We start from the raw sequence: 25,676 nt of genomic DNA, 5'->3' as shown, positions 1-25,676 counted from the left end.
CGATATTAGACATGCTTTGGTCATCACTAGCCATGTAAAGATGTTTTTTATACGATATTTAGAATGACTCAAATTGACACAATATTTGATACGCTTCAACTGTCACTAAAGAATTAATTTTTTTTTGACACATTATTAGATACGCTTCGGCTGTCAGATGCTTTTGACATGGTTTTGAGAATGCTAAAAGTGACATGGTATTCGATACGCTTGAACCGTCACTAATCATCTAAATATGCTTTTTGATATGACATTAGATACACTTCAGCCGTCCACCTCCCACCAGATCTGAAGACCCAACTAACACATATCCCATATCATAGATGCCTCGTAGATGGCATGCAGTGGCCTATAGATGGATTAGTATTGTTCATGCTGCACAATCCTTCTAACCCCACAAGTCTTGCTTGAGTCACACAATAATCACGGCACTCGATCACCTCACCCAACAAGCCGCTGCCTCCGATCCACACCATCCCAGCACTGCCTCCCCACTCGGACGTACGACACCACCTCACCATCCTTGCCCCACCGTCGCTTCCCCACTCAGGCGCCTCCTCCCACTCGGACGCCGCCTCCCCACCATCTCACTCAGCGAGGGAAAGCCGTAGAGCGCAGGTGGATGACGACGACGCGTGGGGCAGGCGAGCAAGCGGCCGGCGTGGATGGGCAATACCACAGCGGTGAGCAGCGGCGTAGGCGAGCGATGGGCGGCGCAGGTGGGAATCGCCAACGCGACACAGGTGCAGCGACACATAGGGTCACACAGGCAGGCAGGCAGCCGACAGTCGGTGAGAAAGGTTAGTTCATTTGATGTTATAAAATCTTAACTACATCGCACTATTGTTTTGTTGTTGTGAACTCTGACCGCATCAATTTGCATAGTACCATCCATTGTAGGGAGCATTGGTTGTAGCTATTTTTCCTAGGCTCTGCATACATACTAGCTCAATATTTAAATTTCTCTGGATGGTGAAAAAACAAAGAAAGTAATACGGAATTTGTCAGTTCTTGCTTTAAATTGTTTGTCCCTGGCAAAGAGCGAGATGAGAAACCGAAAGGGCCCCAAAAATTTACCTGTGTATTGATTAGTACTACTTCTGCTGTGTAGAAAGAAATGGTTAGGCTAGTCTATTACTTAGCGTAGGTTTGTTTTAGCTAGAGATTATAAAATACAGTTTGTAGATTTTGAATTGTGAAAAATTGAATTATTATAATCTAGATTGTAAAAGTTGGTAGCTGTTTGGCAACTTGAATTATGGGATAAGTGGATTGTTGCTTTTGGATGTCTATTGTCTGTAATGCCCTCATATTTTGGGTGGCTCACGGGCCGATGGACTAGGGTGGCTCGATTTCCTGTTCGTCGTGGACCAAGGCCATGGGCTTGTTACCGGTGGGGCCCACATGATGGTGAGACGAGGGAGAGGCCAAGGATAAGGCCATGTGGCTTTTGTTCGTGTGGCTCATAGAAAAAGGAGAGAGAGACCAGAGGGAGAGAGGGAGGAGGCCGGAGGGAGAAAGGGAGGAGGCCAGTTGGGTCGGCTCGACGACGGCGTGACGCGCCAGTGAGACCAGCTACCTAGGCCAACTGAGTGGAGCGACGCCAGAGAGAGGGGGTCAGAGGGGAGGAAGACGGAGGCACCAGAGGGAAGTTGGAGAGAGGGAGAGAGAGAGAGAGAGGGGTGGCTGGGATCCGGTGGAGCTTGCTGGTGGTGGGATGACAGCACGGGCCAGCTGGAGCAAGAGGAGGCCGCGAGAGAGAGAGGCGCGCCTGAAAGTGCATCTAGGCCCCCTAAGTGGGTTTTGGCTTATTGATGACAAAACGATTAAAGAACTAACATGCTTTGCGAGTATTGAACAGGTATAAGCATTAGTTGTGAAGGTAAATGACGTTTGACGCCCGCCGAAACAATTGAAGAATCAACAAAGGGCACAAGATAGGGCTTACATTCATTTTACTTTTGAAATTGAGTCTAGGATAGATTTTTTCTTAGATGGATGGATTTAATTTCTTGAATGTGTCTCAATGCTCAAGAGATCCTTTAGAACCACCCAGTTGAGAGACACATTCACTCACGGACGCGAAACTCTTTCTGAAAAACTTTAGAGTCCGGAGACTCCAGTGTTCACCGGATACTCCGGTACTCAGCGTTCAGCCGGAGTCTCCAAGAGAGCCTCCGGCAGAGAGTCTCGGTTATGGCTTAATCTTTTTTAAGAAAAAGACCGGAGTCTCCGGTGTTCACCGGATACTCCGGTAAAATGTTTAGTGTGCAGTCGGAGTCTCCGAGGTAGACTCCGGCAGAGGCTCTCGGTTAGCATTTAATCTTTTTGGTAAAAAGAAATAAAGACCGGAGTCTCCGGTGTTTACCGGATACTCCGGTACCTGGAGATGCCGGAGGATCCGGCTAGTCTCCGGACTTAGTCTGTTTTGGAAAATCTGTCAGGATCGGAGACTCCGGTGTTCACCGGAGACTCCGGTAATTAAACAGAACTGTAACGGCTAGTTCTGACACGTTCGTGACCGTTCTAACGCCGTTTTTGGAATTAGGACCGGAGACTCCGGTGTACACCGGATACTCCGGTAAGCTCTGACAAAAACAGTAACGGCTAGTCTGTGAGAGAGGGCTATAAATGCCTCCTCTCTCCATAGCATTTAGTGCTTGCTGCTGGTTTTCTTGAGACCCCTTGAGCACTTTAAGATAATTCAAAGCCCCTCCAATCATCTCTAGAGCAAAATTTGCACAAATTTGAGAGTGTGTGTTTGGAGAGGGTTAAAGCCACTTGGGCATTGATTTCTTCATTGAGCATCTACTGCGATCATCTCTTTTGAAGCTTTGGGCTTCTAGAAGAAAAGGAGTCGCCCGAAGAGCACCCAAAAATTGTGGTGTGCCTCGGGAAGTTTGTAAGCAACTTCATATTGAGTAAGAATTTCTAGCTTGATCTTTGTGGTCGCTAGAAGAGGATAGGGTTGGAGAAGACCCGGCTCTTTGTGAGCTCCTCAACGGAGACGTAGGCACTTCTTTGTGAGGTGGCCGAACTCCGGGATATATTCTCGTGTTCTTATTTGCGTAACTTACTTTATCGTGTGCATTTGGTAATTTGTCATTTAAATTGCTATAGTGTCAATCTTGCTAGTTTTAAGTGTTATTCTAGCTTTGTAATATCTACTTGTCCTAGTGCAACTCTTAGAATCTAGCTGTGGTCTTTAGTTCAAATTTATTCTGAAAATTCCTGTCAGGCCGGAGACTCCGGACTAGACCGGATACTCCGGACCATACCAGAGTATCCGGACTTCACCGGAGTATCCGGCTGTTTAATCCGCTGTTTTTAGTTTTAATTTTCAGAAAAGCCTATTCACCCCCCCCCCCTCTAGGCACTTTCAATTGGTATCAGAGCCTAACCTCCTACAAGGCTTCACCGCTTGGAGGGAATCATTATGTCGACATCCGGAAGTCCGAAGGGTTTCAAAGATGATCCATCAAGGAGTGATGATGGTAATGGTAAAGGAAAGGGAAGTGAGATTCCTTTCAATTATGATCGTTTGAATTCTTCTAGCAATTACATTTCCGTGCCATCCGGACGTGCACCATTCTTCAATGGTACACATTATGCCGCTTGGAGGCACAAAATGAGAATGCACTTAATATCTCTTCATCCAAGTATTTGGAAGATTGTTTGCACAGGTTTTGAGCTGCCGGAGGAAGATCAAGAGCTCACCTCAAGTGAAGAACAAAATATGCATCGCAATGCTCAAGCTACAAGTGTGTTGCTTAGTGCCTTGAGTCCGGAGGAATTCAATAAAGTGGATGGACTTGAGGAAGCTAAGAAAATTTGGGACACACTTCAAGTTGCTCATGAAGGGACTACAAGTGTGAGAGAATCCAAAATAGAGTTGCTTGAGGGAAAGTTAGGAAGATTTGTGATGGAGGATCATGAAACTCCTCAAGCAATGTATGATCGGATGATGGTGCTTGTGAACAAGCTAAGAGGACTTGGAAGCGAGGACATTGATGATCACAAAGTGGTGAAGAGACTACTTAGAGCATTTGCTCCTAGAAATCCCACTTTGGTGATGCTCCTCCGAGAAAGAAGAGATTACAAGAGGCTCACTCCAAGTGATGTGCTTGGAAGGATTCTTGCTCATGAGCTCATGGAAGAAGAAGCAAATGAAGTGAAGATTCATGCTAAACAAAGCTCAACCTCAAGGTATAAAGAAATTGCACTCAAGGCAAGCAAAAGCAAGCAAGTCCAAGAATCAAGCACAAGTGATGATGAGAGCTCCGAAGATGAAGAAATGGCATTCTTTGTGAAAAGGTTCAAGAAATTCATGAGAAAAGGAGGCTATTCAAAGTACAAGAGAGACATGCCTAAGAAGAGAACTTTAAGAAGGGCATGCTATGAATGTGGCGAAATTGGTCACTTTATAGCCGATTGTCCAAACAAGAAGAAGGGAAAGGACAAAGAAGACAACAAAGTCAAGCCATACAAGAAGGACAAGAATAAGATGTACAAGAAGAAATATTCGGGTCAAGCACATATTGGAGAAGAGTGGGATTCCAACTCCGACTCGGACTCCGATGATGAAGGAGTCGCCACCATTGCTATTCATGAGCCTACACCAAGAAAATCACTCTTAATGAGTGATGATGATGATGATGATGGCGACTCCCCAAAATGCTTCATGGCTAAGAACCGCAAGGTAAAATCTCAATCCAAGCTCCTAGATAGTGATAGTGAGTATGATAGTGATTGTGATAATTTGTTCAAAGGTTTGAATAAAAATGTCATGGCTAAAATAAAGGAGCTAATGGATACAATAGATAGTCATGAAGAGACCCTTGAGAGACAAGAAGACTTGCTCATCCTTGAAAAGGAGAGAAACCTTGAACTCGAGGAGCTCTTTGCTAAAGAGAAAGAAAAGGTTGAGAAATTGTCTAAAGATTGTGATTTAGCCAATTCCTCAATTGCCGATCTTAAGAGTAACAATTTCTTGCTTCAAGAGAAATTATCTTGTTTAGATGAAAATTATAGAACTCTTGAAACACAAATTGATATTCTTAAGAAAGGCTCATCCAACTCTAGTGAAGCAAATTTACTATCTAATACATCTACTAGCAATGGATGTTCTCGTTGTTCTAACCTTGATATGAATGCTTGTACAACTAATATTAAATCCTTGCAAGCATTACAAAAGGAAAATGAGAGGCTAAATGCTTTGGTCAAATATGGGTGCATCAAAACTTATAAGTCAAAGGATGCACTTTACAAGACTATTCAAGCCAAAGACAATAAGCAAAAGAGAGGTCTTGGTTTTGACCAATACACAAGCAAGCCAAATGATCGTGTGCTATTGAATGGAGTGGAATGCCTCAAGTTTGTCAAAGAAGGCAAACAAGTTGATCACACTACTCAAACAAGACAATCGAAGGCTCATGCTCCCCAATGTTCCTTTTATGCCTCATACATGCTAAAGAGAGACCACCGTGGTAAAGTGGTTGCTCTTTATGTTGGTCCCCGCACAAGAGATAGAAATGTAAAAAGGAATGTGTGGGTGCCAAAAGTGCTTGTGACTAACGCTAAAGGACCCAAACAAATTTGGGTACCTAAAATAAAGGCATAACTTTGTTTTGTAGGCATACTCCTCCGGTGGATCAAGTTGGGTCATTGATAGCGGATGTACAAATCATATGACCGGAGAAAAGAGTATGTTCTCCTCCTTTGAAGAAAATGGAGGACCTCATGAAAACATCATCTTTGGCAATAATGGAAAAGGAGAGGTAATGGGACTAGGTAAAATTGCCATCTCAAATGATACTTCCATTTCAAATGTCTTGTTAGTAAAATCACTTAATTACAACTTATTATCCGTATCTCAATTATGTGAAATAGGTTATAATTGTTTTTTTACAAATGAGGGTGTGGTTGTCTCTAGAAGGGAGGACGCCTCTATAGTCTTCACCGGCAAGTTGAAAGGTAAACTCTATCTTGTTGATTTTTCAACGGATGGAGTGAAGCCTAAAACTTGCTTGATGGCTAAGTCTAGCATGGGTTGGCTTTGCATCGCCGACTTGCTCATGTTGGCATGAGGAATTTGTCCAAACTTCAAAAGGGCGAACACATCCTAGGACTAATGAATGTGACTTTTGAGAAAAATAGAATTTGTAGCGCATGCCAAGCGGGAAAGCAAGTTGGAGTATCTCATCCCTTGAAGAATGTGATGACCACTACAAGACCATTGGAACTCCTTCACATGGACTTATTTGGGCCAATCACTTACATAAGTATCGGAGGTAACAAGTATGGTTTAGTTATTGTTGATGATTTTTCACGTTTCACTTGGGTATTCTTCTTGCATGATAAAAGCGAAACTCAAGCCATTTTCAAGAAGTTTGTGAGAAGAGCACAAAATGAATTCGAAGTAAAGATCAAGAGATTTAGAAGCGACAATGGAAGCGAGTTCAAGAACATACAAGTTGAAGAGTTTCTTGATGAAGAAGGAATCAAGCATGAGTTTTCGGCTCCCTACTCCCCTCAACAAAATGGAATGGTCGAAAGAAAGAATAGGACTCTAATTGAGTCCGCAAGAACAATACTTGATGAATACAAGGTATCGGATCAATTTTGGGCGGAAGCAATCAACACCGCATGCCATGCCATCAACCGGTTGTATTTACACAAGTTGTTGAACAAAACTTCATATGAGCTTCTAACCGGTAACAAGCCCAATGTTTCCTACTTTAAAGTCTTTGGTAGCAAATGCTTCATTTTAAACAAGAAAGCTAGAAGTTCAAAATTTGCTCCAAAGGTAGATGAAGGGTTTATGCTTGGTTATGGATCAAATGCCTACGCCTACCGCATTTTCAACAAAACCACCGGGTGTGTTGAAATTACGAGAGACGTAACATTTGATGAATCTAATGGCTCCCAAGTGGAGCAAGTGGATACAAATATTTTAGGTGATGAAGAAATACCAAGCGAAGCAATCAAGAAGATGGCAATTGGCGAAATCAAGCTCTTAGAACAACAAAAGACTCAAGAAGCTCAAATCGATGGGGATCAACCATCTTCATCAATGCAAGTTGAACCATCAATATCAACCCAAGATCAAGACGACAAGAGACCACAAGATCAACATCAAGACCATGAAGATCCAAACAATTTTTTGAATGATGAAGTGGAAGACATTCAACATCAATCACAAGTGCCACATCCACGTGTTCATCAAAGTATCCAAAGAGATCACCCCGTGGACAACATCCTTGGTGATATACAAAAGGGGGTAACTACTCGTTCAAAAATTGCAAATTTTTGTGAATTTTACTCTTTTGTTTCCTCTTTGGAACCTTTGAAGGTAGAAGAAGCACTTGATGATCCGGATTGGATAATGGCTATGCAAGAAGAATTGAACAACTTCAAAAGAAATGAAATTTGGTCTTTGGTGGAAAGGCCAAAACAAAATGTGATTGGGACAAAATGGGTCTTCCGCAATAAACAAGATGAAAATGGAATAGTAACAAGGAATAAAGCTCGCTTGGTTGCCCAAGGATTTACTCAAATCGAAGGTTTGGATTTTGGTAAGACATACGCTCCCGTAGCTAGGCTAGAGTCAATTCGTATTTTATTAGCCTATGCTACTCACCATGATTTCAAGTTATATCAAATGGACGTGAAGAGCGCATTTTTAAATGGACCAATCTCCGAATTGGTGTATGTGGAGCAACCGCCCGGCTTTGAAGATCTCAAACATCCCGAGCATGTTTTTAAACTCCATAAGACGCTCTATGGGCTAAAACAAGCTCCTAGAGCATGGTATGAATGCCTTAGGGATTTTCTTGTCAAAAAGGGCTTTAAAATAGGCAAAGCCGACTCTACTCTCTTTACTAAGAATGTTGATAATGATTTATTCGTTTGCCAAATATATGTCGATGACATTATATTTGGTTCTACTAATCAACAATTTTGTGAAGATTTTAGTAGGATTATGACAAGGAGGTTTGAGATGTCCATGATGGGAGAATTGAAGTTCTTTCTCGGATTTCAAATCAAGCAACTCAAAGAAGGAACCTTCATTTGTCAAACCAAGTACATCAAAGATATGCTCAAGAAATTTGACATGGAGAATGCCAAACCAATCAAGATGCCCATGCAAGCTAATGGACATCTTGATCTCAATGGAGAAGGCAAAAGCGTGGATCAAAAGGTATATCGTTCCATGATAGGATCTTTGCTTTACTTATGTGCATCTAGGCCCGATATCATGCTTAGTGTGTGCATGTGTGCAAGATTTCAAGCCGCTCCCAAAGAGTGCCATTTAATGGCCGTTAAGAGAATTCTTCGATATTTAGTTCATACTCCATACCTTGGGCTATGGTATCCAAAAGGGTCATCCTTCGACCTTATCGGCTATTCGGACTCCGATTATGCTGGTTGCAAAGTGGATAGAAAAAGCACTTCGGGTACTTGCCAATTCTTGGGTAGGTCCTTAGTGTCATGGTCATCCAAGAAACAAAACTCCGTAGCTCTATCCACTGCCGAAGCCGAATATGTTGCCGCGGGAGCATGTTGTGCTCAACTCCTATGGATGAAGCAAACTCTAAGAGACTATGGCCACAAAACTCCCAAAATTCCACTTTTATGTGATAATGAGAGTGTCATCAAAATAGCCAACAATCCCGTACAACACTCAAGAACCAAGCACATAGACATTAGACATCATTTCTTGAAAGATCATGCAACAAAAGGGGATATTGACATTCGCCATGTGAGAACCGAAAAATAATTAACCGATATCCTCACCAAACCACTAGACGAGCAAAGGTTTTGCGAGTTGAGAAGTGAATTAAATATCCTAGATTCTCGGAACGTGGCTTGAACTGTTGCATACACTTGCTTGTTGTAGATTTATAGCTTTCTTAGTTAAGAGTTTCTCAAAATTATTTGGCATTTTGGTATCTCGACCATAATTTGCAATTTGTGATCATAGCTATGTAATGATGCTTGATTGGCTGATCACATTTAGCAAATTAATCCTCTTGTCCAACATCTTTCTTCCAGAAAATCCCCTTCCCAATTTTTCAGCTCCAAATCTTCCTGTGACAGTTCCAGGTCCCGGAATGTCTGGTGTTCACTGGAGTATCCAGACCTGACACTGTTCACAGCCTCAGCTGAGTTCCGTCCTGTTTCCAGTTACCAGATAGTCCGGTCTTCACCGGAGTCTCCGGTACAAGTGTCAGGACTGGAGTCTCCGGTGTCCACCGGAGTCTCCGGTAAAAGTATCAGGACCAGACTGTCCGGTCTACACCGGAGTCTCCGGTGTTTCCAGAATTCTATATATTTCCCCAGCCCGAACAGTTATCTTTTCACATCTATTCACTTGTCCTCTCTCCAAACAACTTTCTCTCCGGCGATTTTTGAGAAGAACTCAAGGATCTACAAGTCTTGCTACTTTTCTCACTTGGATTAAAGGCCGGAATCTCCGGAGAACCCCATTCTCCAAATCCCCGGAGGATTTGAGCTCAAAGGTACCGTTTTCAACAATCTTTCCGATCTCTCAATGCCCTTGCCTAGAGTTGTTTTCCTTTGGTAGAATAGTTCCTAGTACCCTCTAGAACCCATTCCCAAACTTGTTTTATCTCTAGTCGGCCAAATCTTCCAAACCCTAGCTATTTAGGATTTCTGTCGGGGCCGACCGGAGTATCCGGTGTTCATCGGATACTCCGGTATCAGCCTGAATTTCAGCTTTTCCTGTCCAATCTTTTATTCCTCACATCCTTTGTGCATTCCATATCTCCTAGGTATTCTTGCAATGGCTGGAGACCGTTTTGAGAAGGGTCACACTTTCGAGAGGAAAAAGAAACAAAGAAGTGACCCCGTGCTCAAGAATCAAGAGCTCCTGCCCGATCGGAAGATAGTGGAAGCGGCCATGCTAGCGGTGAAAGAGTCTGCAAAATAGCCGCAAGTGGTGGTATTCACATTGAGGAAGGCAGAGATGCTGGAAATTATGACAGGGATATTGTGACCGTCTGCCGAACCAAATCTCAAGCTATGCGAGGCCGAGAGTCTGCAAGGGGAAAGGGGTCAGCCAAAGTGACTGCAGGAAGAGGTCAAGGAAAAATGTCCTCTAGGGAAGAAAGAGGCAAAGGTGTTGCTCAAGATAGCTCATCTGAATCCGAGAATGATGAAGAAGAACAAGCCGATGAAGTCATTGGACCTTTGAAGCTTCACAGACCGCGGAGAACTGCTTCTGTTGTTGATGCTCCAAAAAGGACAGTAAACTACATGAAGAATGTATCAAGGGTTGTTAGTGAAAGGTTAAACAACCCATATGATTTTGAGAAGAATGTTGCCGATTATCGTTTCTGGAATGATTTTCAGGCAGACTTCTATGAGACAGTAATCTTGGCCAAGAAGAAGCCTATTACTCCCATGCAATGGATTGATTGGGATTACATGGCCAGGAAGAATGACCCGGTGTTCACTGAAGTGATTGCAGCCTGTGAGACCAAGAAGGTAAAGAATATTATGGCCTTCAGGTATGATTGGTGCGAGGAGGTTATCGCACAATTCTATGCCACAGTGTGGTTTGAGGGATGTGAAAATCCCATTATGCACTGGATGACAGAGGGAGTCAAATACAGGATCAGTTTCAGAGGCTTTGCTCACTACTTCCATCTTGATGCCAGAGATAATTCCAAGGATCAAATTCACAATGAGAATCAGCTGACATTAGAAGAAATTGGGTTCATGTATCTGAATCATGGACGAGTTGAGTTCGGAAAGCTCACGGGGATGATGCCTTTCTATCGTTGTTTGAACTCACTATTCCGACTCACTTTGGCGCCAAAGAGCGGAGATGCAACAATAGTTCAGAGTATCTCCAGAAATCTCCTTGCAGCCATGTCTAATGATCATGCTCCTTTCAGCGTGGCTCACTTTCTTTGGGAGGAAATTGTCTTTACATCCAAGTCACCCATCAAAAGTTGTGGATATGCCCCTTATCTCATGTTTATCATTGAAAGGATATCCAAGAAGACTTTTGTGAAGGAGATTAAGCATGAACCCTACAGAATGAGGCCTTTGAACATTCGAGCTCCCTCCCCGTCTCCATCACCTCCTCGTGCCCTTCCTAGCTCGAGACCGTTTGCCTCGAGACGCGCTCCTCCTCGAGGATCATCATTCATCAAGAGCGCTCTCAAAGCAATTTTTAAGATTTGCACTCACAATGCCACTCAAATCAAGGATCAAGGTGCTCGCATAAGGAAAATGGAGAATCGTCAGAAACAAATGTACACATCCATGAATCTCCAACCACCGTGCTCTCCTATTGAGTCAGATGAAGCGGAGAGTGCACCTTTTGATGTTGAGAACCCTTGGGCATGGTATGATGAAGCCCAAGCAGCTGCCGAGAGTTCTCAACAACAAGCTCAAGACGATTCCTCTGACAGCAACGAAGGAAGTGAAGAAGAGGAAGAAGATGCTAAGGAAGATGGTAGCAGCGAGTAGTCTTTCTCTTTTTGGTGCTTGATGCCAAAGGGGGAGAGATAGTTATCCTTTCTCTTAAGTTCCTTAGCTTTGGTCTCCTTTTAATTCCTTTCGCCGTTGGACAATTGGATTCTTGTTTGTGATGAACCTTGTGTCATTTAATTTGTAAGACCTTTTATGTTAGTGTGATGATTGTCGTTCTTTCATAAGTTTTGTGTGCTCTATGTCTTATCATAAATTTTGTATCCCACGGATTCTAGGATATAGGGGGAGCTCTTGTGAATTTAAATTCTCAAATAGGTGCATTGAGGTTTAACTTCGTTTAAACCAATGCATATATTTAGGGGGAGCTCACCATATCTTCTAGAATTCAAAATCTTTTTCATATATCCTTGTGTATGTTTTAATCGGATTGTCATCAATCACCAAAAAGGGGGAGATTGAAAGTGTATCTAGGCCCCCTAAGTGGGTTTTGGCTTATTGATGACAAAACGATTAAAGAACTAGCATGCTTTGCGAGTATTGAACAGGTATAAGCATTAGTTGTGAAGGTAAATGACGTTTGACGCCCGCCGAAACAATTGAAGAATCAACAAAGGGCACAAGATAGGGCTTACATTCATTTTACTTTTGAAATTGAGTCTAGGATAGATTTTTTCTTAGATGGATGGATTTAATTTCTTGAATGTGTCTCAATGCTCAAGAGATCCTTTAGAACCACCCAGTTGAGAGACACATTCACTCACGGACACGAAACTCTTTCTGAAAAACTTTAGAGTCCGGAGACTCCGGTGTTCACCGGATACTCCGGTATTCAGCGTTCAGCCGGAGTCTCCGAGAGAGCCTCCGGCAGAGAGTCTCGGTTACGGTTTAATCTTTTTTAAGAAAAAGATCGGAGTCTCCGGTGTTCACCGGATACTCCGGTAAAATGTTTAGTGTGCAGTCGGAGTCTCCGAGGTAGACTCCGGCAGAGGCTCTCGGTTAGCATTTAATCTTTTTGGTAAAAAGAAATAAAGACCGGAGTCTCCAGTGTTCACCGGATACTCCGGTACCTGGAGATGCCGGAGGATCCGGCTAGTCTCCGGACTTAGTCTGTTTTAGAAAATCTGTCAGGACCGGAGACTCCGGTGTTCACCGGAGACTCCGGTAATTAAACAGAACTGTAACGGCTAGTTCTGACACGTTCGTGACCGTTCTGACGCCGTTTTTGGAATTAGGACCGGAGACTCCGGTGTACACCGGATACTCCGGTAAGCTCTGACAAAAACAGTAACGGCTAGTCTGTGAGAGAGGGCTATAAATGCCTCCTCTCTCCATAGCATTTAGTGCTTGCTGCTGGTTTTCTTGAGACCTCTTGAGCACTTTAAGAGCATTCAAAGCCCCTTCAATCATCTCTAGAGCAAAATTTGCACAAATTTGAGAGTGTGTGTTTGGAGAGGGTTAAAGCCACTTGGGCATTGATTTCTTCATCGAGCATCTACTGCGATTATCTCTTTTGAAGCTTTGGGCTTCTAGAAGAAAAGGAGTCGCCCGAAGAGCACCCAAAAATTGTGGTGTGCCTCGGGAAGTTTGTAAGCAACTTCATATTGAGTAAGAATTTCTAGCTTGATCTTTGTGGTCGCTAGAAGAGGATAGGGTTGGAGAAGATCCGGCTCTTTGTGAGCTCCTCAACGGAGACGTAGGCACTTCTTTGTGAGGTGGCCGAACTCCGGGATATATTTTCGTGTTCTTATTTGCGTAACTTACTTTATCGTGTGCATTTGGTAATTTGTCATTTAAATTGCTATAGTGTCAATCTTGCTAGTTTTAAGTGTTATTCTAGCTTTGTAATATCTACTTGTCCTAGTGCAACTCTTAGAATCTAGCTGTGGTCTTTAGTTCAAATTTATTCTGAAAATTGCTGTCAGGCCGGAGACTCCGGACTAGACCGGATACTCCGGACCATACCGGAGTATCCGGACTTCACCAGAGTATCCGGCAGTTTAATCCGTTGTTTTTAGTTTTAATTTTCAGAAAAGCCTATTCACCCCCCCCCCCCTCTAGGCACTTTCAGCGCCAGAGAGGGAGACGGAGGGAGGGAAAGGGAGAAGGACAGAGATGGGGCTCATCGACGGGGAGGAGGTGCTGGCGGTTCCGGACAAGGTGGGCATGAAGATGGGGCTCACATGCGCCTCTCTCATCTATGGGCTGGCGGTTCAGGACGAGGCTGGTGCGACCGTCGTGGGGCGCGAAGGAGCCGCAAAACTCCTTGCCCTCGGTGACGGTGGAGGCCATAGGGAGGAATGTGACTCTGGGGATTGTCTCCCACATCCAGTGGCGAGCGTCATCATCGTTGCTTGGCGAGCGGTAGGAAAACTAGAACAGGCCAAGGCGGTGGTTGTTGGGTGCGGTCGGGCGGGGGGGGGGGGGGGGGGGCGGCTGCAAGACGGTGGCGCAACTACATGGCAGAGGCGGTAACGCACCGGCGCAGTGAGGGTAGCGGCAGTGCGCACAGCCGAGGATGGTGGCACAGAGGGGAGAGTGGTGTTGCAGGCAATGCCGACTAGTAGAGGGCCATACAGGGGCGGCGACGACGCAACTGCATAGGACCTCTGGCTGGCACACCGACCGACGAGCTAGTAGCCTCGCCGGTCGTTGGTCAGGTGCGTGACTCGGGGTAGGGGAGAGTGGCAGAGCGGGTAGTTACCTTGGAAGTTTGATTGACATTTTGGTATTTCAGACTTTACAATATGCTACAAACTGGTGGCTGATGGATCGCTTGATTGTAAACAATCCAGATTGCTACAATCTGGCTTTGGAGATGTCTGTTTATTTCAGCTAGTGATTATAAAAACCATAATCCATAATCTCTAACTGAAACAAACATAACCTAATGCAACAGATAGCCTATTATTTCATCGTAAATACTTGTTACAATCATACTTACAAAATAAGCTAGAAAGCATTACTAATAGAGGTCCACTAAGGAATTCCACTCATCTGTGACCCTCCAAAAAATAAAATTATTGTAAAAAATGTTCATATTTGAATTTTGAAATATTAAAAGGTTTGAAGCCTGAGTCCGTCATAGCAATCTATATAGCCTACTTGACACTCACTTTAAATGCTTAGAACAGGTCTCAGAATAAAATCTTTATTTCATCTAAATTTTTTCACGTTACCAACAAATTAAACCGTAGATCCTACTTTAAACAAACAAAAAAAAATGCCACACATGAGGTCGAACTCGCGACCTCTTGCTCGCAAGCAAGGAGAACAAACAACTACAACAACATACAAATTTTACTTTATAACAATTCTGCTTTGTCCTATCCTTGTTTAAGTTTAAAATTTAGAATTACTAACACACTTTTAAACAAATTTCATCATTTCTTTCATCCCATTGCCCTCTGGAACTTTTGTTAAACACCCCAAAAAGGTTCTGGCGGTTGATTTGATTTTCTAGACCCGAGAACAATCATTGAATGACAGGAATGTTGTTATGCTTAGGTGTGCAGCTGCTTGTTGGGCGCCCTAGTTAACAAGAAGCCTAACTAAACCGAACATCTGAGCGACGTGCTTTACAAACGTACTAGTCAATTTCTCTTTTTGCAGCATCCGAGATATCTGAAGGAGGAGAGACAACATCAAGTGACTGCGGCCTAATATAAATTTACACGCGAGTATTTTTAATGATTTATTTGTACACTGACAGGGTGTGTACAAAGAGGAGAAGGGCCAGTACAAATAAATCACACGGGTGTGTGCAAGCAAAGAAAGAGAAAATTCAGCTCACATAATGATAGTTGTGGGCCAGGGTAACGATGGTTACGAGCACCGTCTACCGAGGCCCAGGATTCACCTTACCGATCGGAGCTCGGTAACCGAAAATACGCGATAACCGCGGTTACTGGTGAAAAATTCAAAAAAATTTGGAGAAACTTCATTTGGCAAAATTAGAAATTTGGAAAAAAATCACGATTTTAGCCGTTCGGTAACCGCTCGGTTTTGGTCGGTTACCGAGCGGTTTGGGTCGGTTACCGAGCGATTTTCTCGCATTTTTGAATTGGTCGGTTACCGAACGGTTTGGGTCGGTAACCGCTCGGTTTTCTCGATTTATAGAGCGATTTTATCGAATTTCAGCGCAGTTAAAAAAAACCCAAAAAGGGCTCAGCCTTGTAAAATCAATAACTAATTCATCTGAGCTTCAAATCAAGTGAAACAAATTTTGTTGGTTTCCTTGTAACATGATCTACATGATAAAAATATTTATACTCATAAAAAGGTTCAAAATTTTCTGTGAGAAATTGTATTTGTTAAACCAAGTTAAATGCATAGTTTACTCTTTGCTAATCCAAAAATCATGAAACTAATTTTTTTAGTCTTCTTACATGATCATATGTCTTTTAAAAATACATGAACTCATGAATTAGTTATTGTAACATGCATGATTGTGTAAATGTGTTGCGACTAGATTAATTCATAACTGACCCATCACACCTCAAAATTTAGTGAAATCACTTTCATTAGCTTATTTATACTATGATTTACGTAGGAAAAATAATAGTAGATATGAAAAAGTTAATTACAATGTTGTTTCTTAACATATTCATTTTATGCTTGTGAACTTTGTAAAAATCATAGAGAATTTAATAAAACTCTAAATAAAGTAAAATCAATTTTAAAGATTCTCTTAAAATACGTTTTACACAAGAAAAATATATGTTTGCATGTTACACTTTTTCTTAACGTGAGTTAATAACTGAGCCGCACGCTTCAATTTTTTTCAATTTTTTCAAACTTTCTCCCTATAGAATATGATGCAAACGACATTATTTTTGAATTTTTTTTCACAGAAGGTCTTAGAATTGTGTCTAGTTTTTTTAAGATTTTTTTTTAAAAAAATTATTATTATTTTTATTTTTTATTTCAAATTTTTTGAATTCAAATTTCAGTTACCGTTCGATTTCTAAAATCGGACCGGGCCGAGAAGGTCGGTAACCATAATTTTTGGACGGTTACCGATGCATTTATGAACCGTGCCGAGACCAGCAGCAAAGCCGCAAAATAAACAGAAATAGATGGTGGAAGAAAGATGCGGGACGTTAGGAGAGAGATGAGCTAGCTGATTGGAACTGAGATGACTGGTTGTGGGGACTGATATTTTTGTAGTTTATTTTGTCTTTATGTGGCCGTCACTTCTTAGGACTAGCGTTGTCAGCAAAAGACAATATTGTACACAAGCTCCAACAATAGTGTTTTAGCATGTCCCCTCATATAACCCGGTAAAAAATCATCAACAAGGTTTTCTAGTGCGATGTAGATTTTTATTCAAGATTTAAATTATTTAATGATGTCATATGAATAGTATGAATTTGGGCAAATTTGCATGAAATTGATCTAGGATTTTTTTTTAAAAAAATCAAGAATCGGCCGAATTAAAATGCTCACCACGAAGAATAGAAGAGAGGAGGACTATTGGTGACTGGGTAGCACGACAGCCGGTGACCTAGGCGGTGGCGACGGTGCTATGGCATGAGACAGTGGCGGCTTTGGTGCGCGTGAGCAGCAGGGTGGAACAGCAACGCTACTGAGGTGGAGCGGGGGCAGTGGCGGCGTAGCTACAACGGCGATGCAGGGAGGCAGTGGTGCGGCAGCGTGCTGACAAGATGGAGACGGGAGGTGGCGAGTCAGCGAGACGAGCGGGCGTACGGGTGGTGCGTCGAGATTGAAAAACAGAGAGAGAGGCCGGCCAGGATGCCCTTACATGACATGTGGGACCTGTGGAAAAATTCAAACAACGGAAGGTCCGGTGACGACAACAGAGAACATCGGATGAAACACCAGATGAAATTTTGCAGAGAGCATTTTCAACCATAGTCGAAACCACCTTCATTCACCGGATGCTCCGATGATAGAGCACTGAGCACCGGATAAACTCTCAAGGAATTTTCAAAAACTACACACTGGATTATCTGCTGATTCTGATCCATTCACCGGACGAAAGCACCAGACCTTTTCCAGGGATGAATTGAGCTAACTGGCAGGATAACTAAATACCAGACGATCCGATGAAAACAAAGAATGGAGCATCGAACAATCCGGTGAGAAGAGAAAGATTATGCATAACTAAAATCTCTCACTAAGTCCAAACTTCGAACAAACAAATAGCATAAACGCATGTTTGGACTAGTTTGATTGAAGACCTTACACTCTCAAACACTAATTTGCAAATATATGCCAAAGCGGCTATAGCATACATAATTTTTCAATAAGCAATAAGAACCAAATAAAAAGGAGGAAGAAAACTCCAAAGGAATGTATGAGCCATATTACTAAAAACTTAATGATTAAAACTTTAAAGATTAAGCACTTGCGTCTATTTAATCATACTTTTTAGAGGTGTATGTTCATATTAAAAGTAAACAGCAATCTCAAAGAGTGATATCCTCCTTTGTGATCTCTCTACCGCCAATGCATATGCAATACATAATAAGTGAATGAAAGTAAACATGAATATAAGCTATATGACATGTGAATGAATAGTATAAAATAAATCTATCTTATCATATTACATCCCTCCTTAAGAGAAATTAGGGGGCCACCAACTCAAGCAAAATTGCACTATCTTGAGAAGGTTAGACAAGCACCTATCTAGAGAAGGTTCTACAAAAAGTGACTTCATCTAGAGGTTTTGTGAAGCTATCTGCCAATTGATATTATGATCTTACACTAACAAGAGAAATATCATTTTTAGCCATACGATCTCTAAGAAAGTAATGACGGATATCAATATGCTTTGTATGAAAGTGTTGAACAGGATTGTTTATAATTTTTACGGCACCTTTGTTGTCACAAAGGAGTGAAACCTTCTCTAGACAAACACCCAAGTCTAACAAGGTTTGTTTCATATAGAGGATTTGAGCACAACATACTCCGGTGCTGCTGAGGTGGAGCAGTGGCTATGGAGTTTTGCTTTTTAGAAGACCATGAGACTAGGGATCGCTCTAGCAAGTAGCACACATCTGAAGTACTCTTACGATCCACACGGCATTCAACAAAGTCCGAATCCGTAACCCAAGAGTAGAAAACTAGCACTTTTAGGGTACCACAAGCCTATGCTAGATGATTGCTTTAGGTAACTAAGGATTCTCTTAACTGCGCTAAGATGTGATTCCTTAGAATTATCTTGGAAGCGAGCACAAATGCAAATACTAAACATAATATCGGGCCTAGATGCGGTAAGATAAAGAAGCGACCCAATCATAAAATGGTAAAGCTTTTGGTCAATCATTTTACCCATTTCATCCAAGTCGAGATGTCTATTAGTAGGCATAGAGGTCTTGATTGACTTGCAATCATCCATCTTAAACTTCTTTAGGATGTCCCTCATGCACTTCTCTTGATGGATGAATGTCCTTTTCTTTAATTGCTTGATTTGAAAACCAAAGAAGTAGTTGAGCTCGCTAATTATTGATATCTCGAACTCCCTAGACATCATGTCACTAAATTTCTTGCAACACTCTTTGTTAGTTGAACCAAATATTATATCATTAACATAAATTTGATATAAGAAGAGTTTATTGTTAATGATTTTTGTGAACTATGTGGTGTCCACCCTTTCGATCTTGAATCCTTGATTGATGAGGAAGTCATGTAAGTGTTTATAATAAGCTCTTGGGGCTTGTTTGAGTCCATAAAACGTCTTGTGCAATCTATAAACATGATTACGATATCTAGACTCTTCAAAATCGGGGGTTGTTCAACATAGATAGGCTTATTAATGAAGCCATTTAAGAATGCACTCTTTACATCCATTTGATACAGTTTAATGTTATGATGTGAAGCAAATGCAAGAAAGATGCAGATGGCTTCAAGCCTTACCACGGGAGCGAATGTTTCGCCAAAATCTAAACCTTCAACTTGTGCAAAACCTTTCGCGACAAATCTTGTCTTGTGGCGTACCACCACACCATATTCATCTTGCTTATTGCGGAAGACCTATTTGGTTCCAATCACATTCTTATCTTGAGGTCTTTCTTCAAGTATCCATACTTCATTGCAGGTGAAGTTGTTGAGTTCTTCTTGCATACTAATTACCCAATCCGGATCTTTAAGAGCCTCATCCATATGTGTGGGTTCCAAACAAGTAATGTTCACAAAATAAAGTATATTGGCGAGAGCGAGTTCTTACTCCCCTAGATGGACTCTCAATGATCAAGTCAATTAGGCGATCCTTAGAATAGTGAGTTTGATTCACTTGTGGTTCTTGAGGTGTGTCTTGTGGTGGTCTAACATCTTGAGCTTGAGCTTAAGCTTCCTCTTGAGAGATATGGATATCTTGTGATGGAAGTGGTTAATCATCCTTTTCATCATCCTGATCAACTTGGGGTGACATTGAGGTGCGTGGAGTAGAAGTAGAAGGTACATCTTTGTCATCCTTCTTAGGCTTGATATCACAAATTATCATATTCTTCATCACATCTCTCAAAGACTCATCGCCTACATCATCACAAGAAATATCTTCTTTTTAGGAACCATTAGATTCATTAAAGTCCACATCATAAGTTTCTTCAATAAAATTGGTGCCATTGTTGAATACTCGATATGCTTTTGAGTTCGATGCATAACCAACAAGAAAACCAATATCACAACGTTTTTCAAACTTGCCTAGCTGTTCTCTTTTCTTGTAGATTAAGTACTTACATTCAAACACCTGAAAGTAGGAGAGATTGAGTTTCCTCCCAATGAAAAGCTCATATGGCGTCTTCTTCAAAAGTTGGTAGAGATACACTTGGTTGGATACATGACACGCTGTATTGATTGCTTCAGCCCAAAACTTCTTTGGTGTATCATACTCATTCAATATTTTTCTTGCAAGAACAACAGCAGTAGACTTTGGTGGTTCCACCAGAGAACTACGGGCAGCTAGTCACACTTCTCCCTGTCGACGTGTTGATTTTGAATAAACATGATGAATAAATGTAACTTGAGTTGTACAATGACACATATTTAGCAAAGTGTGGGAACACTAAATAACTTATATTTATGGTATGACACAAATTATTCTATAGATTCTCCCAGATTAGTCATTGCGTTAGAGATAAACTACTTCCTTTAAATAATTTTCTTGTATTGTTGCATTTTATGTACAAATACATACACGAGAGTGTGAAAACTCTAATTGAGTGCATATGGTTGTGTCCTTCGATTTGATATGCATTGTTGGCATGTCCACTTTACTTCTTTCGAAGCAAGAATGTCCCATAGAGGATAAACAAGAATAAAATTTAGTTACATTACAAGACAATGCCATTGTCACAAGACCAAATGCAGAAGTGAAAGGATTGAATGACCAAAGAGAGGAGGTGAATTGGGCTATATAAAAAATTTACTCCTACCAAAATCTAGAACAAATAACAACCTTAACCTTAGATGAATTAAAATACGACTACACGATCAAACTAGAAGGAAGCACGAAAAAACAAGCAAGCTAGAACACAAAGTAAATGAGGAAAGAAAAGCTTGCAACAAGTAAAATGCTCAAATGAAAATGCGGAAAAGTAAGAAGATGGATAAGAGAACACTGATTTTTTCCTGAGGTATCGAGGAGTTACCACTCCTGCTTAGTCATCGTTAGACCATCCACAAAGGATACCGCTCCCCTTGAGTCACTAAGTCTCAAGTTTTCTCTCATGATTGTCACTTCTCCATATCTGAATTGGTGGGCATCAAACTAAGCATATAGTTCTTCCCGGAGCTCCCACAAGAACTCCAAGAGCTCACCGAGACATATCCAATTACCAAAGACCGGCTAGGTGTTGCTAACCACCAAGAGTAACAGGCTAATAGTTTCACTTCACCAAGATCAAATCTAGACTATAGCTAGATGCACACTTACTACTCTTGAAGCACTAATGAAGTCATTAACCTTCAATTAGGGACTTGAAAATCAACTCAAGTGCTCTCCCTTTCTTCTTGAAGACACACATAGTGTATGAACTCCTTTGAGTTGCTAGAGAGATAAATGAAACAAAGTGAGGGAGTATTTATAGGCTAGAGATTCAAATTTAGTCGTTGCTTAATCACCCACTTTTTCTATTAGCACTAGATGATCTGGTAAGTTCCATCTCACACACACCGTACAATCAAGTGAGGCAAAACTCCAGAGATAATTGTGCTAGCTATCCTTAGCCGTTGATCCTTTGGTGTACTCATCTGGTGACAACTGAAGTAACACCGGACAGTCTGGTCAGAAGAACTAGGCCAAAACACTCATTGCAAACCTCGCTGCAAGAATTAGTCTGGTGATATCATTTTTGCCTATATCGGACCATCCGGTGAGTGAAGCTTCTTCTGAACCTCTCTACAACATTGCTCTGGTGCATTTGTCCGATGAGCACAATGTAAACACCGGACTATCTGACGAGTAGAGCTTCATTTTTCTGTACTTATGATTTGCCTCTGTAAGAAATAGTCTAATGATCCACTCTTTCCACCACCGAATAATCCAGTGAGCTCAAATTCATTTTCCCTTGTAAATTTTGCTTCTGTTGAAAAAAATCCGGTTCACTCATCACTCTAACACCGGACAATCCGGTGAAACACTTCAAAAACTTTTGAACATGTGTCACCGAAAAAAGCTTCCGGTGATTTCTAGTTAGACAACAGATCATCATGTGCACGAAGTTCTCTTCTGATCTGAACCGAAAGAAAAACTCTGGTGAGAATTCATTTCAAGTCACTGGACTATCCTATGACATATATTTGTTACTGAGCTCTTCCAATTCAACCCTTTTTGAGCTCTAACTTGGTATCTAGGGGCTTCTATGAACTACCTAGTGCTAGAAATTCACAAATGTGCATCAAACCAAATATAAACTCACTTGATTAAGCTATTACTCTTAGCCTCTCATTATAGTATGGTAAAAAAAAGACTAAGAAAGATGACCTATGCTACTCTAAGTGTCATTTATCTCCTTTTTGATACTTATAACTATAAGATCCTTAATCTTAATGCACATGTCCTTTGATCGTCCATATAATTAACTTAGGAACTAAGAATACCTAATCATTATTATGAACTAATTTTTTTAATACCCTTCAAAACACAATTATTAATTACAATGATACAATTGTCATTAATCATTGGAACACTTATCACTTACATATGGACCTAGATGCTACAAGAAGACAAGTTTCTCTATCTAGTGACACTCCGAGACTCACCATAGCCAACTTGTCATGCTTATGTCTAAGTCATGGTGTAATGCCCAAGTGCTAGTTTTGACTTTTTTTTTTCTAAAATCCTATTAAAAAAATCATGTATTGTCAGCTTTCGACGGAATCAGGGAAGTGTTTTTCTTAGGTAATTTTGTTGGAGGGGAGTGTGGGCTGATTTCAGGGGGCAGACACACCCTAGGCCCCGCCTACAAACCACCTAACCAACTTTGGCCTTAGGTCCATGCGCTTTGGCCCAAGAGGGGAAGACGGAGGGGGAAATAAACCCTAGGATGCCCCAGCCTCCATGTGGCCACCCTGACCTGTTCATCACGCCCTTGCTGCAGCATGCCAAGATCAAGAAGAAGGAGAAAGGAAGAAGGGAAGGAGGAGGAGAAGAAAGAGGAGGAGAACCCCGGAGAACGTTGTCGTGCTCGTTGTGGTTGTGTTAGGTGAGATGCCCAACCCTAATCCCCTCCTTTTGGTTGATTTCTATGGTTTAAATCATGAGTTTAGAGGGGATTTAGTTGGAGGTTTGGTCAAAATCAATTTCGTCCACGTTCTGAAATCTATCAGATTGTGCAGTCCCTGCCTGTTCAACATCGTTTTTGGGCAAGTTAATGGCCGAAACAAATTTATCCAACATGGACAAAGTTGTAGAGGACATTACTACCTTTCTTTTGGCACCAAGATTACCCTCATAGCCCCTGTGGTTTGGGAGATATCGTTGTTACAACTTGGATGTTTTTCTTTGATGAGAATCTGGACAGTATAGATCTAACCAGTTTTTGTTCATCATAATGGGATGATTTTTAGGGTACGATCTGAAGCAAAGTTGTAGTGTTTTTCATAATCTTCCCAATAGCGTAAATAACATTATTAGAGGATGAGTAGAACTCCATTTATGGCCTCTTAAATGTTGTTGTTGTTGTTTCATCGTCAAAAGAGTTCAGTCTTATTCAGAGCGTGTTTTGGCCATCTTAGAGGCTTCAAATCCAAAAAGGCTATAACTAGAAAGTGGTAGATAATGGAGTTTTATAGCTTCTGTAAAACTTTTAGAATTTTTTGATTAATCATGGGAAAAATGTGAAGGGTTTTGTTAGACTTTTCGAGATAGTTTTCAGTGCTCTTTTCAACAGCAGATTAGAAGCCCTTATTGACCTGATAAAAATATGGTTTCTCCATGGAAGTTTTAGCCATTGTTCTATCATTTCCAGAAGTGTGGTTGTTTGCTATGATATCAGTTGCATAAAAAATATATGAAAAATGTGAAGCCCTACTACTTTTACCGGGACAAGGATATAGGTGTTGTTTTGTGGTTCTCTTATGAGCGATGGGTTGGGGTGTTAGGAACGTGTTTCCTACTGTATGTGCATGCTTGTATGAATGTTTTGCTAAGGTGTGGTTCATAATCAGGTGGTGGTGCTCCTGATCGCGTTTGAATGTTGTCGGTTGTATCGAAAAGGCAAGTAAATGTTAGGGTGGTTTGCTATTTGCTTTAACTTATTGTTTATTGTACCTCCACTTCAATTAAATGTTTAGAACCATAACCACCATGATATATGTTCTTAACTTGATGAATCTGACGAAGAAAAATTTTTATTCATGTCTTATGTGGTTATCTTGCTTTTATGCCTTTAATATCATGAAGGGTTATTATTATGGTATATATGGATGATAAAAGCTATGAGGTGATGTGGTATTTACAGTTTCATATGCATTCATTTGCATTGCACCTCATATGAAGTAATATGTCATTGTTTGTTGGTCGTGACTTGTACCGCTATGCACTGTACGTTACCCGATGAGAGGTGTGGTGCAACTTTACACTTTGTTGGGTGTAAAGGCAGTGGACATGCATTTGCATTGCATTTGTACTATGTAGTTTCAAACATAAGTTTTTCTTATCGTTGAAGTAATGAGTTTTCTCCTATGGATATTTGGAGGTGGATAATCTTGCTATCCACAAATTGTTGCTACTCTCATGGCTAAAACATTGCTTAATGAACTTATAGTTTAAATAGCTTGTTAAAGCTATTTGCTTGCTAGGTTTTATCTCACCCCGTTTACCATCTTTCTAGGTGCTTGATGTTTTGCTTGGCTTGGAGGGACGGAAGTAGGAGCACTTCTTGCACATCATGATTCACCTAATTATCAAGTAGTGATACTGTAATAATAATATATTAGATAGAGTTGCATTTGTATCTTAGCATGCTAAACTTGAGTTTTGGGTTTGCCATGTTATAAGTTAAGCTCGAAGTGTTAATATGTTGGTTAATTGCTATGATGCTTCTATGATAATGTGCTACTTTATTTTACGTATCCTTTATGATATCTGTTGTTGCTTCCGCTTTATCATATTTTTAGAGGAGGTGCTACGAAATTTTATAATTTCATCAAGTATGTGGAGTAGTTGTGGTAACATTCCATGCTTTTGTAGTGTCTAGGGTGTTACACATGGTATCATTACTTAGGACTCTTATGTCTCATGACATCTTGGGTGGAGTGGGACACCCTTATTTATAGAATTCTTAAATGACCACTAGGTTATTGCCAAGTGGCAACCTTAAAAACATTCCACTACCAGATATCTCAAGCCTAGAATCATCATCGAAAAATCTCACTCTATAATTTTTCTTAATTCACTACAAATCATGGTGAAATATGTTGCTCAAGAGTATTCATAACGAAACAGCTAACTTTGTGCAATAATAGAATTACACATGCACATTATTGCAATAATTCTCTTTTAACTTTTACAGTTAGACCAAAAGTTTTGTTCTGTTAATGATTGACAAGTGTTTGTGTTGCTTTTTGTTTGTTTCAATTCAAAACAGATATGATTATACCTTCAGTTTTAGCTTTATCTTTAGTAGAAACATGTATTTATTAAATGTCTTTTATGGTAGCTTTTGGATTCTTTAATGTGTAGATGAATTGTGATCACTGAATTCAAATCAAATGGTACAAAGAAAATGTAATGGCATGCTGCTCTC

General features: G+C 41.0%; 1 long non-coding RNA gene across 1 annotated transcript; it reads left to right on the top strand.

Annotated features, from left to right (window-relative positions):
• The first annotated feature begins 335 nt into the window (after nucleotides 1–335).
• On the top strand, nucleotides 336–25,038 carry LOC133911112 (uncharacterized). The gene is made up of 2 exons (XR_009908599.1): nucleotides 336–800; nucleotides 24,762–25,038. It is a non-coding gene; the product is annotated as an uncharacterized LOC133911112 (long non-coding RNA).
• Nucleotides 25,039–25,676: the final 638 nt, after the last annotated feature.

The sequence above is a fragment of the Phragmites australis genome, chromosome 3 (genome assembly GCF_958298935.1).
Source record: "Phragmites australis chromosome 3, lpPhrAust1.1, whole genome shotgun sequence".
NCBI classification, from domain to species: domain Eukaryota; kingdom Viridiplantae; phylum Streptophyta; class Magnoliopsida; order Poales; family Poaceae; genus Phragmites; species Phragmites australis.
The sequence above is the reverse complement of the archived record's forward strand: the minus strand, read 5'-3'. Positions and strand labels throughout refer to the sequence as shown.